This window comes from Felis catus, chromosome A2, assembly GCF_018350175.1.
Source record: "Felis catus isolate Fca126 chromosome A2, F.catus_Fca126_mat1.0, whole genome shotgun sequence".
NCBI lineage: Eukaryota > Metazoa > Chordata > Mammalia > Carnivora > Felidae > Felis > Felis catus.
This window is the reverse complement of record NC_058369.1, coordinates 157976071-157991151: the sequence shown is the minus strand read 5'-3', so window position 1 is coordinate 157991151 and position 15081 is coordinate 157976071. Positions and strand designations below refer to the sequence as shown.

Genomic DNA, 15081 nt, shown 5'->3' with positions numbered 1-15081 from the left:
CTTGTATGTAATAAAGCATATGAATGTCCATGTAGCTTACAGTAATTGGGGCTTTTTCATAATTTTTGTACAATGTTAAAAAAAAAATTCAAGGGTGAGATACAAAGAGTCAGATTTTTTTAAGCATCTTAAAATGGTAATTCACTGGACCCAATAGAAATTTACTAAAGTCTTGACAAAAAGAGACAGGCCTTTATGATGCAATTTTTTTTCTTCCCTGTTGTAATTACCACTATCTCTGAAACTCCAAATGTCATAAATTAGCTGTACAGGAGGATCTTAGCCCAGAACATACTCTGCTGGTTTTGTATTTCCTGAATGGCTTTGTAACTGTTGCTGAGGCTGTGTGAACTCCTTTGTACCCTGGGTTTCGGCTAAATCCAAACAGAAAGTAGATCCTTTTATGTTAGCATTTGAGCACCCAGTAACATACATCACATACCAGAGCGTGTCTTCTGCAGTTTTTCACAAGCAACGTGTTTGAAGGTTGAACTACATGCAGTCAACTGCACTGTTAAAAATTTAATGTCTTTGCCTGCAGAGTGTACCAGTGTATTAATTTAGTGGTGCATTAAACCTCTGCGTTTGAGGGTCATGAGCTTACATCTCTAAGCCTGGTAGATATCTAATAAGGTTCAATATGATTAATACATGAGTCTTTTATTAAAAAGAGTCCTTTTTACTTAGATTTTATGTATTTTTTCATGACCTATAAAATCATTTACATAAGCCACATTAACTAATCCTAAAACACACCACGATTCTTGCATTGCATATAAGAGCCATAAAGGATTAACTACTATTTTAAAAGGCAGTTTACATTTGGAACAAGTATTAAGAAAAAAAAAACTATTCCTTTTTGATTTCAAAATTTTTTTTTTAAATTCAGTCACCATTGGGAGAAAAAGACCGACTAAATTGGCCAATTTAGTACAGAATGTTGAAGCATATTTAAGTCATGAATCAAGAAGACACCAGTCACTGTCTCACTTGAAATTGCAAAGAGGGTGCCACAGGCAGAGGTGTAACCAGATGCCTAAAATTATGCTTCGATCTGGAGGATGTTCCTCCTTATTCTCCAGCAGGTCTAAACATCTCTCTTAAAGAAGAAAGAAAGACACAGTCAGCCACGATGGTTTCTTCATCCCTTGACAGGGAAACAGGGGATGGGATAGGTTGTTTATATCCTTGGATTTATTTGGAAGGATAAGACTTCTGTGGAATGAGAGCCAGAAGAGAGAGATTTTGTCAGTCAGATTCATGCCTACATCTTGGCAAAGCCCTGCAGTACACATTGTAGGAAATGGCCCTTTGATCCTGAGGGGAGGGGACGGGCATCACTGCCGTGTCATCCCTCCATGAGTGCAAAACGGGATACGCGGGATACCCCAGCGCTACTAGACTGAGGCACAAGAGGCTTCATGGCCACTACTTGCAAGTGAAGCTGCCCCAAGGCCAAGATCAGAGGCAGCTGTTACTCTAGATCCATCAGATGGCCTCAAGTTCCCAAGTAGAAGCCAATCTATAGTCACATCTTGGCAAAACTCTCCTGTTGAGTGTGCAGTGTCCATCACCTCTGCGGCAAGGGATGTGCTAACACTCCGAAGACCTCAGAGACATTTGGGTGAGTGTTCATCAACGAGACCCAAAAGAACCCAGATGAAACACTCACATTTTCCAAATGGTTGCGATGTTATATGGAGTAAGGGAGGGACATCTCCCAGATTGCTTCTTTAAAAAAATGTCTTTAATTAGGAGTGGAAAAGTGAGAAGTCACCATTGTAACTACTGGTCCACTACCGACTGTACCGAAATGAGTGGCTCAGCACAGCACCACGAAGGGCCAAATCGGAGATACTCTCAAGCTATTTCTACATGTACACCTGACTTACGTTTTTTAAAATTAGTTCAATTTCAGTAATGACTGTTTTACCAAACAGATTAGAGTCGTAAATCTGTCTATATCATGCCAAATAAATAGGACTTAACCTCTAGCTTTGATGTAAATCTAGCTTCTACAAACTGTATAACTGTTTTTGAAGAATGATTTTTTTCAGTATACAGTGTATAGTCAACATGTTGGGGGAATAATGTCAGATATTTTGAAAAGTTTTTTCCTCCTGATAGTTGCAAATATAGCAATTAAGTACAAATGAACTTGTTTTTCATTTTCTCCAACGATACTTGTAAATCTAGGGAAACTGATCTATAAAGTCTGTACTTTGTCTTTCACCTATACCATGAAATCATATTCCGGTATTAAAAGTGAATGTAGATTAGCTGAATTTTCACCTTTTTAATTTTTTTTTAAATTTATTTATTTTTGAGAGAGAGCCAGAGTACAAGTTGGCGGAGGGACATAGAAGAAGACACAGAATCTGAAGCAGGCTCCAGACTCTGAGTCGTTAGCACAGAGCCCGAGGTGGGGCTCAAACTCACAAACCGTGGGATCATGACCTGAGCCGGTCAGAGGTTTAACCAACTGAGCCACCCAGGCACCCCCTGAATTTTCACCTTTTTATCTAATGTGTTTTCTACAGAGGTAGCAAAATGTGTTTGCTAAAAGTCAAGTATTGAACCATGTCCTTAGCAGTAAGGACATTTGTCGGGTCATTTTCTCTTCCCCTACTGTCCTATAGTGTTTTAGGAATGGAATCAATGCATTTTTGAAATAAGAAAATACAGTACAAAGTGTCTCAGTTAAGCACTTTATGTCTGTGCCCCATGTTTTGTGGCCTTTCAAAGATACGGGATGAGAAACCTCTGAATCAGTTTTGCTGCTGGTCTAAAGTCCGTGACATTGGTCTGTCTACAAGAATCCCTTTCTTCTGTTTCATAACAAAGGTCTAAAAAAAAATTAGGTGGCACTGCCACATTTTCAAGCAATTTAAATACTTGGCATACAACTCAAATCATAACTTTGCTCAGCCTGGCTAAAAAGGGTTCTGGACAGTCTTCCAAGATGTCAAGTTCCATAGTTTGAGTCTGTTACAGAAGGCATCAGGAGACCTGGGTCCTTGGTGCTGTGCGTCTTCAGATCGATAAAATATCTTAATTTGGTTTCCCAGCCTTGAAATAAAGGGGCTGGATATCAGACCAGTGGTTCTTGGTCTACATTCTCTGAAGCTGTACAGCCCCTCACCAGTTCCCTAAGGTCACCTCAGTTTAGTGGACAGAATTCTGAAGTTGGTACCTTAATTGGTTAAAGTAGAAGCAGCTTCACTATTATCTACGTCAAACCACTGAACGAGACAGACAAAGGTCTTTCGGATTAGAAATTCTGTGATAAAAGAAGTTAGATCAAGTCATGTACCTTACTGGGAGAAAAAGACATCATTTAATGTGTACGACAGAATGTGCATGCCTCTACACCAAAGTGATATTGAGCATTTTAAATAGAAAGTTATATATCTGAGGCCTGGATAATATGTAACTTTGCATGCAAATAGTTAATGCAAAGAAAGTTCAGCCATAAAAGGTTGTCATCAGGAAGGGATCCATGGTATGAATATTGAAAAATGGATTGATTATTGTAACTAAAGCAGGGGAAAATATATCAATTATGAAATAAAGTAGCTTGGTTTTAAAGATGGCTAATATTTTCAGGCTCATTAGAATATTCATATAGTAAGATGCCAGCTATTCCTAATGTGAAATATTATCATTGTATATCAGTAAGGGGAAATTAAAAATGAAAACAGGTCATGATGAAATATAGTAGGAACAAGCATATATATTTATAGGTTTATGGACAAAGTCTAAGACACTGTTTTATTACTATTGATAAAACAAATCATATCTGTTAATCCTAAAACATTTGACTTAAATCAAATGCTGTTTTTTCCTAAAAGACAGTGGTCAGACTCTCATTAAATGAAATTCTATTTCAAAAACAGCCACATAATTTACTGAACTCTGCTTGATAGTAAACATCCATCTACTATTCCTGTCCTATAAATATTTTTCAACAAGGCAGGGAAAAGCCACTGTGACCACTGGGATTCCATTTTCGGGAGCCTCACAGTTTCAGGCTGAGAGATGGCAGAAAGATCAGCCATCATTTAAGGAGCTGCGACCCAGGTGTATTGACAGCCCTGGCGGGCTAAAGCATGGAGGACGTGAGGAGGGGGGGCAGGGCTCCTGAGGGACAGAGTGGACAAGGACCTAGAGTGGAGGAAGTCAGGAGGCAGTTCAGGGACCTGGGCAGCAGGGAGGATGCCATCTTGAGAGAGGTGGACATTTCACAGCATCTCCTCAGAGGAACAGTGGTCTGGGTGTATTTACCAAGGTAGAGCCAGAATCTCAGAGGGGTTTATGTGGCCCATCTTCCAGAACTTCTATAAAGTCAAGGACTCAGAGTCCTCTGATGCATCTGACTAGACCTTCCCAGCTCTAAATAGATGGAGAATCAACTTCTAATCGTAAACTTCACTCCTAAAACTTATCAATAATTCTGCCTAGGGGGTGGAAATAGATTTTATTAATTCATATATGGGCGGGTTTTTGTGTGGCGGTATGCGTAAACATATAGTTTTTTTTAACCCCATATTACCTAATATATGTATCACCTCATGTCACCTAACATGTTTAATATACCTTATGTTCAGAATATGTTCAGAATTTGGAAATACTTCTTCAAAGTGGTTCTGCTCTTTGATCTAAGGAGGCCGTCTTTCGTATATGGTTCCTCCTTCTAGTTTATATGAAAATGCATGTCATTCTATTGTTTTTATTTCATTTTTTAAATATACATGCGTAAACATTTTTCCAGTTGTGATCAGTGTATCTCGTGTGAAATGTTGATTTTTCTTTTACGTGGTTCAGCAATCTTTCTGGAATGCACAGTCATCTTTAATGACTACATCATGTTCACCAAAGTTTATATTAGAAATTTATTTTTAATGAAGTCAGAAAGCGTGTGTCTGACATGGCATCCAAGAGTGGCACTAGTCAGCTGTAGAGCAGACTTGCCAGGCCTCCACCCCCTTTCAGAGCTTTATTTCCACAGCCACCCTGGGGTTTGGACTCTCTGATGTCATTGCCCTTCACCATTTCCATGCTTTCACCACTTCTGTCCGCACTCAAGGTGACAGCTGTAATCCAGATCCTACCCATCTGTCACACACTGTAGTGGGTTGAAACCTATCTGGTTAAAGATGAGGTTAATAGGTACCTTCACCAGTTGAACATACATCCTGTTACAACAGGTTATCTTCTGCCTTAAATATGAATAAGCTTGGTTTATAGACTAGCTTAATCTTAATTAAATGAGTAATGTCCTTCAAAGCAGTTTCTGGGTTTTTTTAGGGGGGAGGGGTGTCACCAATTTTTTTCCAATACATGCCACTCTTTGAGTCTCTTCCTCCAGGGATAAGGAAGAAGTGAGATGTGTAGTAATAGTCCTTCATGACCCCTTATTCCTCCCAGTAGATCTGTGCCTTTTCTTGAGCATAATGTTTATGGATTTTTTGTTTTGTTTTTTTTTGATCTGTCTGTCTGGGGTTATCTGATGTGACTTGGTAAAATCTCAAAGAGCACAGGTTATGTCTCCTTAGCTTATTCTGAGTAGATGCCACCTGCAGGTCTGAGATTGATATTAAGTAATTATACCCTGCTACCTCCCATCTTCTTTTCTTCCCTCTTCTATGCCATTTCCATTTGTTTGATGTACTTACAGTAATCTCTGTTGATATTTGAAGGGTAGAAGCAAATGCCACTTTAGAGCTTCCTCAGTGCAGTGAAATGATGACAATAATACAACAAATTTTCAGTGCTTTCATGCAGAAGTCAAAGACCGGCACAGACATTAACTCATTCATGTTCACGACCGCTGTATCGAGATGACAGAAGACAGGTATTGTTGCATGCTGAGGTCACCAGAAGAACTGTCAGCCAAAGCCGGGGGAATACTGCAGTGGGAAGTTCGCGTCTTTTGCAGGGAGGGCAGTGAGTGAGGCAGGAAGAACAAAAGAACTTGCCGAATGTCCTCCCACCAGTCAGCCACAGATTGGGATGGGAATCTTTGGGATTGTCAGCTTTGCCACGTGCAGCCCTGTCACACCTGTGGGCATGTTTGGGAGACGGGCCAGTGTCCACAGGAGGCCAGGCAGGGCCCCAGGAGTGGAAGGAAGTAGAGTAAAGTAAAGCAGCTCAGAGCAGCCCTTGGACGGACTCACATTCCCTTCTTTGCCCTCACCTTTAAATCTGATACACACTGGCTGGGGCTCCTGGGCGGCTCAGTCGGTTAAGTGTCCAACTCTTGATTTTGACTCAGGTCATGGTCTCACGGTTCATGAGTTCGAAGCACACAGCGGGCTCTGCTTGGGATTCTCTCTCTGTCTCTCTCTCTCAAAATAAATAAACAAAAAAAATTTTTTTAAGTAAAACACCTGATCTGGACTTTCCACACTGAAAATCTTGGGCCATTTCTACACAGACCATTTTTAAATAGGCCACATTTTGTGGGTTTGGACTGTCCTTTTTTTGTCATAAAGCAGTTCTGTCTGATTGGCTCTTTAACTGCAGCACTGACCCTGTGAGTAGAACATGCTAGTGATCTAACACATTAGAGAATTCTTTTTAACAAAGAAAAAAAATAACATATTTTAGAAAAGCCTCAACATTTGAAAGTGCTTGGGAAACCTTTTCTCACTGGCCTCATTAGCCTTGGTTCCTCCAAGCTGCAGCATTTTCTCGGTCTAATTGTTTTTGGGACAGCAGGCTGAGTGGAGACACAGGCAGTGTGGAGATGGAAGAGTAATTGAACATCAGAAGCCTTCAACCCAAGGGCAAGGGAAACGTGACTTCCGAGAGATGAAGACGAATGCAGGCACTTTCGAGTGGAATTAGAATAGCCCTTGCTCAGACACGGGAGTTCACTCGGGGAGCAGCCGGCAGGCTAGAGAGGGGACAGCGCTCACCTTGGGAGGAGGCCTCAGCCCACGAGGGCTTCAGAGAGAACTTCCCAAAAGAAAGCACAGAGGAGGGCTTGTTATCAGAGGCCCGGGTAACAAGGAAGACGTCTGCTCTTATCATTTTTCCAGGCACACGAGGCATAATCTGGGTTAATGTGAGTGTAGGTAAAGGCTGTCCTTGGTGAACTTCAGCAGGCTGACAAAGGACGGACCCCTTCCCATATTCCACACTACGCCCAGCGTCCCCTGTACGGGCCCTTCTGTGCTGCCATTAACGCACAAACCACAGGCCAGACGCCTGCTTCCTAAATTCAGCACGCGTTTTCTTCACTTCAGATTTATTTTAACACATTTCAAATCAGCGAGCATTTACCGATTTGATTCTCCTAACAGCATTACTTCAGCTTTTGAGGAAGTAAAGGTGAACAAGGAGAAGGCACTTTCCTTCACGAGTTCTTAGTCTTTTTTCCTAACTTTCCTCCCAAATGTTATTACTGAATTTTAATATTAAAAAACCCCAAACCTACAGAAAAATTGAATAGTACAGCAAAATCTTTATACCTTCCATCCAGATTTATAACTGCTAACATTCTTCTTTAACATTTGCTCTTCTTTCTTTGTATGCGTTTATTATTAATTTGGGCTGTAGTGGGTAGAGAATCAGAGCTTGTACAGGCTAGAAGCTGACATTTGACCTGAGACCGGAAGGACATGGGATATGTTCCAGGAGGAGGGGAAACATCGGAATTTCTCACAGGAGTAGGAAGTTCCCCATCTATTAAGGGCACAGCAAGGAGGTTCTGTGGGAGAAAGTAGCCATTTGAGGAAAGGCCTTAAATGCCAGGCCAGGGTGTCTGGGGTGGGGGCAGTGAGGTTGTGGGCGATTAGGTTCCCTCGGTTTTCTTTCAGATGGGAATGGCAGGGTTGGGTGGGGGGAGAGGTAATGACTGGGAGGAAGGAGCATCGTTAGCAGACCACCTGCTACAAGTTCTGGCAGGAGTCTGCTTACCGAATTCCTTACAAAACCCAGGACGAATTCTGTCGGTAATTTTAACGTAGGTTTGTTTAGGTTTTGTGCTTTTGGTTTTCTTGTCTAGTTTTGCTAAATCTCTCTCAGCCCTCAATTTGGATGGCAGAGGACTCCGTCCTTTTCTTATTGCTGAGCATATGCCAAATGACCAGGTCCTTGTTGATCTATTCCTGCTGTAGCTGAAATAATTTGAAATGACTTGATCTGCTCATTTGAATTTAATAGTCCCTTTATAACATGAGACTGTCTGAATACATATCTGCAAATGAATCAGTCCAAAGGTAAAGTTCCCTGGAGAAACAGATGACTGATTAGTATGGTTTCTCCTTCAAGAACCTTGATCTCTGCTGTTCAAACAGTATGGTAGTCACTAGCCACATGTGGCTGTTAAACACTTAAAACTGGATTTGTGCAAACTGGGATATGCTATAAATACACACTGGATTTCAAAGACTTAGGTCAATAGACATTTTAGATGTATTACATGTACAGAAAGTGGGCCACTCTCACCACTTTTATTCAACATAGCTTTAGAAGTCTTAACCAGGGCAATTAGGCTGGAACAAGAAATTAAAAGCATCTAAATTGGTAAGGAAGAGGGGCGCCTGGGTGGCTCAGTCAGTTAAGCGTCCAGCTTTGGCTCAGGTCATGATCTCGCAGTTCGTGTGTTCGAGCCCCTTGTCGGGCTCTGTGCAGGCCAGCTCAGAGCCCGGAGCCTGCATTGGATTCTGTGTCTCCCTCTCTCTCTGCCCCTCCCATGCTCATGCATTTTCTCTCTCAAAAATGAATAGATGTTAAAAAAGTGTTTTTAATTGCTAAGAAGGAAAGCCGTCACTATTTGCAGGTGACATGACCCGACAGATGATACAGAGAAAACCCTAAAGACTATTTCAAAAAAACTGTTACAGCTAATAAAGGAATTTAGTAAAGTGGCAGGATACAAAGTGAATATACAAAAATGTTGGATTTCTATACACTAATAGAGAACTATCAGAAAGAGAAATTAAGAAAATAATCCCATTTACAGTTACATCAGAAAGTATACCTAGTGATAAACTTAACCAAGAAGGTAAAAGACCTGTGCACTGAAAACTCTAATACTTTGATGAAAAAAGTAAAAAATACACCAATGGAAAAATATACCATGCTCATGGACTGGAAGAATGGTGTTAAAATGTCTATATTACAGGTCAGTGCAATCTCTGTCAAAATTCCAATGACATTTTTCACAAAAGAACAATCCTAAAACTTGAAACTGCAGCAGATTTTGAAGAGCCAAAGCGGTCTTGAGAAAGAACACACCTGGAGGCATCCTATTACAGAGCCACAATAATCAAACAGTATGTTACTGGCATAAAAACCGACACAGGTCAGTGGAACCATTTAGAGAGCCCAGAAAGGAACTTATGCATATATAGTCAATGAAATTACAACAGAGGAGCCAAGAATATACAATGGGAAAGGGACATTCTCTTCAACAAATGATGATGGGAAAAGTGGACAGCTACGTGCAAAAGAAAGAAACTGGACCTCTATCATGCATCATTCACCAAAAAACTCAAACTGGATTAAAGACTTATACATAAGACCTGTAACCATAAAATTAGAAGAAAACAGATGGTAAGTAACTTGCCATCAGTCTTGGCAATGATTCTTTTTGATTTGACACCAAAAGCAAAGGTAGGCACTAAAACAAAAATAAGCAAGTGGGACATCAAATTAAAATTCTTCTGCAAAGTAAACCATCAACAAAATAAAAAGGCAGCCTATACTGCAGGAGAAAATCCTATACTGGATAAGGTGTATCCAAAATATATATAAAGTTGAATAGCAAAAAAAAATTGATTAAATATTCTCAAAGAAGATAGTCAAGTGGTCAGCAGGTACATTAGAAGGTGTCCAACCTCACTAATAGTTAGGAAAATGCAAATCAAAACCACAGTGAGATATCTCCCCTCACCTGTTAGAATGTCTATTCTCAAAAAGACAAGAAATAACAAGTGTTGGCAAGGATGTGGAGAAAAGGGAACCCTTCTACACTGTTGGTGGGAATGTAAATTGGTGCAGCCACTACGGAAAACACTATAGAGGTTCTACAAAAGTTAAAGATAGAACTACCATATGATCCAGCAATGCTACTTCTGGGTTTTATCCAAAGGAAACAAAAACACTGAGTTGAAAAGTGTCCATCAATGGATGAATGCATAAAGAAAAGGGGGGGGGAGGGTACACACCCACACCCACACAATGGAATATTATTCAGCCACAAAAAATAAAGAAATCCTGCCATTTGCAACAACATGGATGGATCTTGAGGCCATTATGCTAAGTGAAAATAAGTCAGAGAAAGACAAATATAATATTCTTTATATGTGGAATCTTCAAAACAAAACCAACTCCTCAATACAGAAAACAGATTCATGGTTGGCAGAGGCTAGAGGTTAGGAGTGGAAGAAATGGGTGAAGGTAATCAAAAGGTACAATCTTCCACAGTTATAAAATAAGTCATCAGGATGTAATATACAGCATAGTAAGTATAGTTAATAATACTGTATTGTTTGGAAGTTGCTAAGAGAATATATCTTAAAAGTTTTCATCACATAAACAAATATTTGTAACTGTGGTGACAGATAGCATATTGACATATCGTGGTGATCATTTCTCAAAATATACATATATACCATATTAGTTTCATACTATATAATGATTCAATATGTCAATTACATCTCAACAAAATGTGTGTGTGTGTGTGTATAAACATTTTACCTATTTTTACTCCTTAAAAAGATGTGTGGATCACATATTTCCATTCAACAGTGTGAGAAAGATAATTGGATCTATTTCTGTGACAGATGGTCTCAAACTTGTTGTTTTTTAAGATTCCAATAAATGTACATGAAAGGCATGTATTCTACAGCTCTACACTAGGACTAGTTTGAGATTCTACCTTCAAGAAAGTGAAAAGACTATACTGATATTTAATTTTTGACAATTTTTAAGAACGACCATAAGTATAAAGCCTAGTTGATAGGAAACCACTTTAAAACAGCAACTCTGGGAAGGATTTTTTTTTTTTATTTTTTTAAATGTTTATTTTTAAGAGAGAGGAAAACAGCACGCGAGCAGGGGAGGGGCAGAGCGAGAGGGAGACACAATCTGACGCAGGCTCCAGGCTCTGAGCTGTCGGCACAGAGCCCGTCGCAGGGCTCGAACCCATGAACCGTGAAATTGTGACCTGAGCTGAAGTCGGACACTTAACCGACCGAGCCACCCAGGCGCCTGGGCCCCTGGGAAGGATTATTATTATGAAAGAGTAAGTTAGTAGTGTTTAAAACAAAATTTGACTATCATATATATCTGTAAAAACCTTTTTTAAATCTATAGTTCAAATAATTACAATGGTAAAGACCAATCATAGTGAAAGGATTTCAGAGGCAGTAGAGTTGGCTTTTTCCTGCTAATGAAATATGTCATGTTTTCTTAATATACAGTGTTTCTCCAAATAGCCCAAGCATCTTCAGAGGGTAAATGATGAATGTAGAGCATACAGTAGTTCCATTATGTCTGAAAGAGTGATATGTCCAGTGCGTCTAACTGCACTCCTCGAGTTTAATGTTCCGGGATGGTGGGGAGTCTTGAGATCCATCATAATGGCTTCATTAAGCATTTGTCTGTGTGGCATGGAAGGTATTCATTTAAGGCTTTGGACGGTTTCTGCATTTCCGCGGCATCACCCACTGACTGTCCATCAGGCTGCTGCCAGTTCCATACTTTAGGGAAAACAGACCAGCCTCGATTCTTGTTGTAAAGCTCTTCAAAGCGTTGCCTTACCCTCCCTTGGTAACATGTGTCTAACAACTTTTATTATCGTCATAGCCTGTAGATTTAACCTCCCTGAACTTCATTTTCCTCATGTGTAAATTGCAGATAAAAACCTGCTGTACCTCGAGCACGCGCTGTGCTGTGAGTGCCCAGGCAGTGTGTGGAATGAATGAGAATTACTCCATCTCAAATACCACCTCTTTGCATAGCATCTCCTGGGCAAAGCTCATTCACTCCCCTCTCTTTACTCCCTCAGTTTCATCAATTTGAGAAATGTTTGCATTGCCTTTTTAGAATTTTACTGATGTATTTTTACAAAATAACCCGTGTCAACGCACAGATTCCTAGGAAGCCAGGACAGAGGTCAGGCCTCTGGGGAGAATGTATGTGGCACCCTCCTCACCCAAGGATTCACTTCCTACTCGAATATACAACCCATCCTGGCCAACTCATCAGCGCCTGCCCCATGCTTCTGTCCAGTCTGCTGGGCTTCGTTGTATATACATCTTTCTATCTCTAGTGTCCAGCAAAGAGTATACATAGCCTTAGTAAATACCTATAAAACAAATGACTTACTAGTCTGGCCAAGCTTATCTCATTGTACCTCTCCGCTGACTATAAACTAATCACTTGAATCAAGGCATTTGCTAATAGTTCAAATCATGGCAGTCTCTCTCTTTTTTTTTTTTAATTTTTTTTTAAAATTTTATTTATTTTTGAGACAGAGAGAGACAGAGCATGAACAGGGGAGGGTCAGAGAGAGAGGGAGACACAGAATCGGAAACAGGCTCCACGCTCTGAGCTGTCAGCACAGAGCCCGACACGGGGCTCGAACTCATGGACTGTGAGATCATGACCTGAGCCGAAGTCAGTCGCTTAACCGACTGAGCCACCCAGGCGCCCCTCTCTCTCTCTTTTAAAAAGACTACTAAGGTGGGGAAAGAAAACCTTGACCTACTTCACTGACAGAAGAAAGTAAAGACGTTTAAGGTTTCTTTAACACTTATATGAGAAAACTGAGTTCATAGATAGAGCCAGGGTTTGAACCCGCGTCTGACTTAACCTCACATGATGAGGGTTATACTATTTTTGACAGAGAGATGCCTCCTCTGTGAAAGTATCAGAACAGACCTATGACCCAGGTGCAGAGGGAGCAAATACTTTCCCATCTTGCTCTGCAAAGCCTTAACGCCTCAGAGTCCTCCCACAGTGCTCCTCCACACTGTCAGCCCGCTGAAAAAAGCCACAACCCCATGCATCAGCTTACAGAGGTAAGGCAGGCAGGAATCCAGGACGGATGGCCCTTCTTACCTTCATGTGACACCAAAAGGATTGAATACTTTGAATTCTACCAATGTGCCAGCTTTCTGCTTTATAATCTTTAGTCTTTGCAGCTTTAGAGGAAAGCTGGTGGGATGTCACTGAAAGGAAACAATACTAAGTGCCTCACTTCCATCCTTACCTTTGGGAAGGAAAACCATTTGAGGTCATGGATGAAAACTGTAAAATCAACGTTAATGTTTCTCTTATTTTTAAGTACTTCTGTGTCTCTAGCATATGAAAACCCAAAAGTTAGGCTGTGCCTCTGTGGTCCCTAATATGTCCGGTATTGAATTTCATTGGAACAGGAACTACATTGTTGTCATTAGATCCCAACTGCCCTTAAAACAATGGATGACAGTGGCTTTGAAGCAAACAGACGAGACTCAACTTTCATTTAGACAGAGCAAGCAACTTTAGCTTATGTTTATCACATATGATATGGTTGCCTATAATTTTATACATAGCTGTAACTTTTATTCTGGTCTCTGATTAAAGCAGGACTTGATCAGAATGACTGGTTATCTTAGAACCATGGTTTACTCTCTGCAAACAAAGAGGGGGAAAAATAAACTGCATCTAAATTGTCTAAATGTTGAATCGAATCTAACTGTTAAGCCAGCCAAAGTTTTGGGCAAGTTCTCTGGGATAGGTATGAACAAGTAATTTTTGAGGGAATGATGGCATCACGATGGCAACCTAGGTCATTCCCATCTTCAGTCCCCTTCCCAAGAAACCAAGTAACAGTTATCCACAGATGAGACACCATTGTGAAAACCCCAGAGCACGGGCGTGAGCCTAAAACACAAAGACCGAGGGAGACTGCCCTAGAAGATGAGAGGAGTGGCTGCACTCTGGCCGCACCCCTCCTCCCCCACCCCGGGCAGCACAACGCTGCACCAAGTGGAGCCTCCAGTTTCTCCAGCGGGAGAGACAGCCCGAGATGGACATCCAGCTCCCCTAACACCAGGGCTCACCTGAAGGGGACCCAGACTCGGGGCTCACCTCAAGGGGGGATTGTGCAGCTTGACCATGGGGATCAGATTGTGATTAAAAAAGGGAAGTGGGGTTTATAGCAGCCACATCTGGATCTTAGAAGACCAAGTCTCCACTCACAGTGGCATCCAAACAGAAATCTCAGCCAGTGCATTTGCTTACCTGCAGAGCCAAGACTGTGGCCCAGTCGGACCAAGGAACTTGGTGGGGCACAGATCTGCCCGATTTGGGACCACAAATAATGAGCCACGCCAGCTGTGGAGTCCGTTCATTTGCACTGCTTGGGCCGGACAGCTAATTCACAGGGCTACCTACTGCTGAGTATAGTTCCCAGCCCAGGAAGCCTGGCCTGAGACCCTGGGAAGCTGTTTAGCCCAGTGGGACTCAAGTGGAAAACCTGGCCAGCAGTGTTGCCTATCTGCAGAGCCAGAACGGTTACCGTGTTTGGCCAGAGAGCTTGGTGCAAAGTTCCACCTGATTGGACCCCCAAACAAGAGTCTTGCATGCTCTAGGGCCTGACCTATGGCCCCAACCGACTAGGGAAACTAATTTATAGTCCCGCTCACTGTTCAATACAGCCTCCAGCCCAGGTTCACCAGGAAACCCAAACATATCTCCTTCAATCCCAATTACAGGAGCACTGGACTGAAGAGCCTAGCCAGCAGCCTTGACCATTTGCCGAGCCAAGCCACAGCCTGTTTGGTCTCCAGAAAAAGAGCCTTGCCAGCCTCGGGGCCTCTACGGCAACCCCACCTGAGCAGGGAAATAATGTGTAGCGCTGACCACTGCTGAGTACAGCCTTCCGCCCACCCAGCCAGGGAACCTAAGCAGGGCACACGGAAGTCAGGTAGCCCGTCCTACAGCCCTGCTTGTAAGCGGCCCGCGAGCAGAGAACACAGCCAGTGGCTCTCCCCGTCTGTAGAATGATGGTACACAGTCCTGCCTGATTTGGGTCCCCAAACAACAAGCCACGTTGCCTGTAGGCCCCATGCTTCCGCC

General features: G+C 41.8%; 1 protein-coding gene and 1 long non-coding RNA gene across 7 annotated transcripts in view; one reads left to right on the top strand and one right to left on the bottom strand.

The window, feature by feature from the left end:
- Positions 1–15081, top strand: part of TPK1 (thiamin pyrophosphokinase 1) — a 351344-nt gene that overhangs the window by 328601 nt on the left and 7662 nt on the right. The window lies entirely within an intron of this gene.
- LOC109497677 lies at positions 645–8604 on the bottom strand. Of its 2 annotated transcripts, XR_002154041.3 has the most exons (3): positions 6197–8604; positions 5676–5830; positions 645–1215 (listed from the first exon to the last, which is right to left on the bottom strand). It is a non-coding gene; the product is annotated as an uncharacterized LOC109497677 (long non-coding RNA). The 2 variants fall into 2 exon arrangements; XR_002154040.3 differs by having other exon boundaries at positions 5676–8604.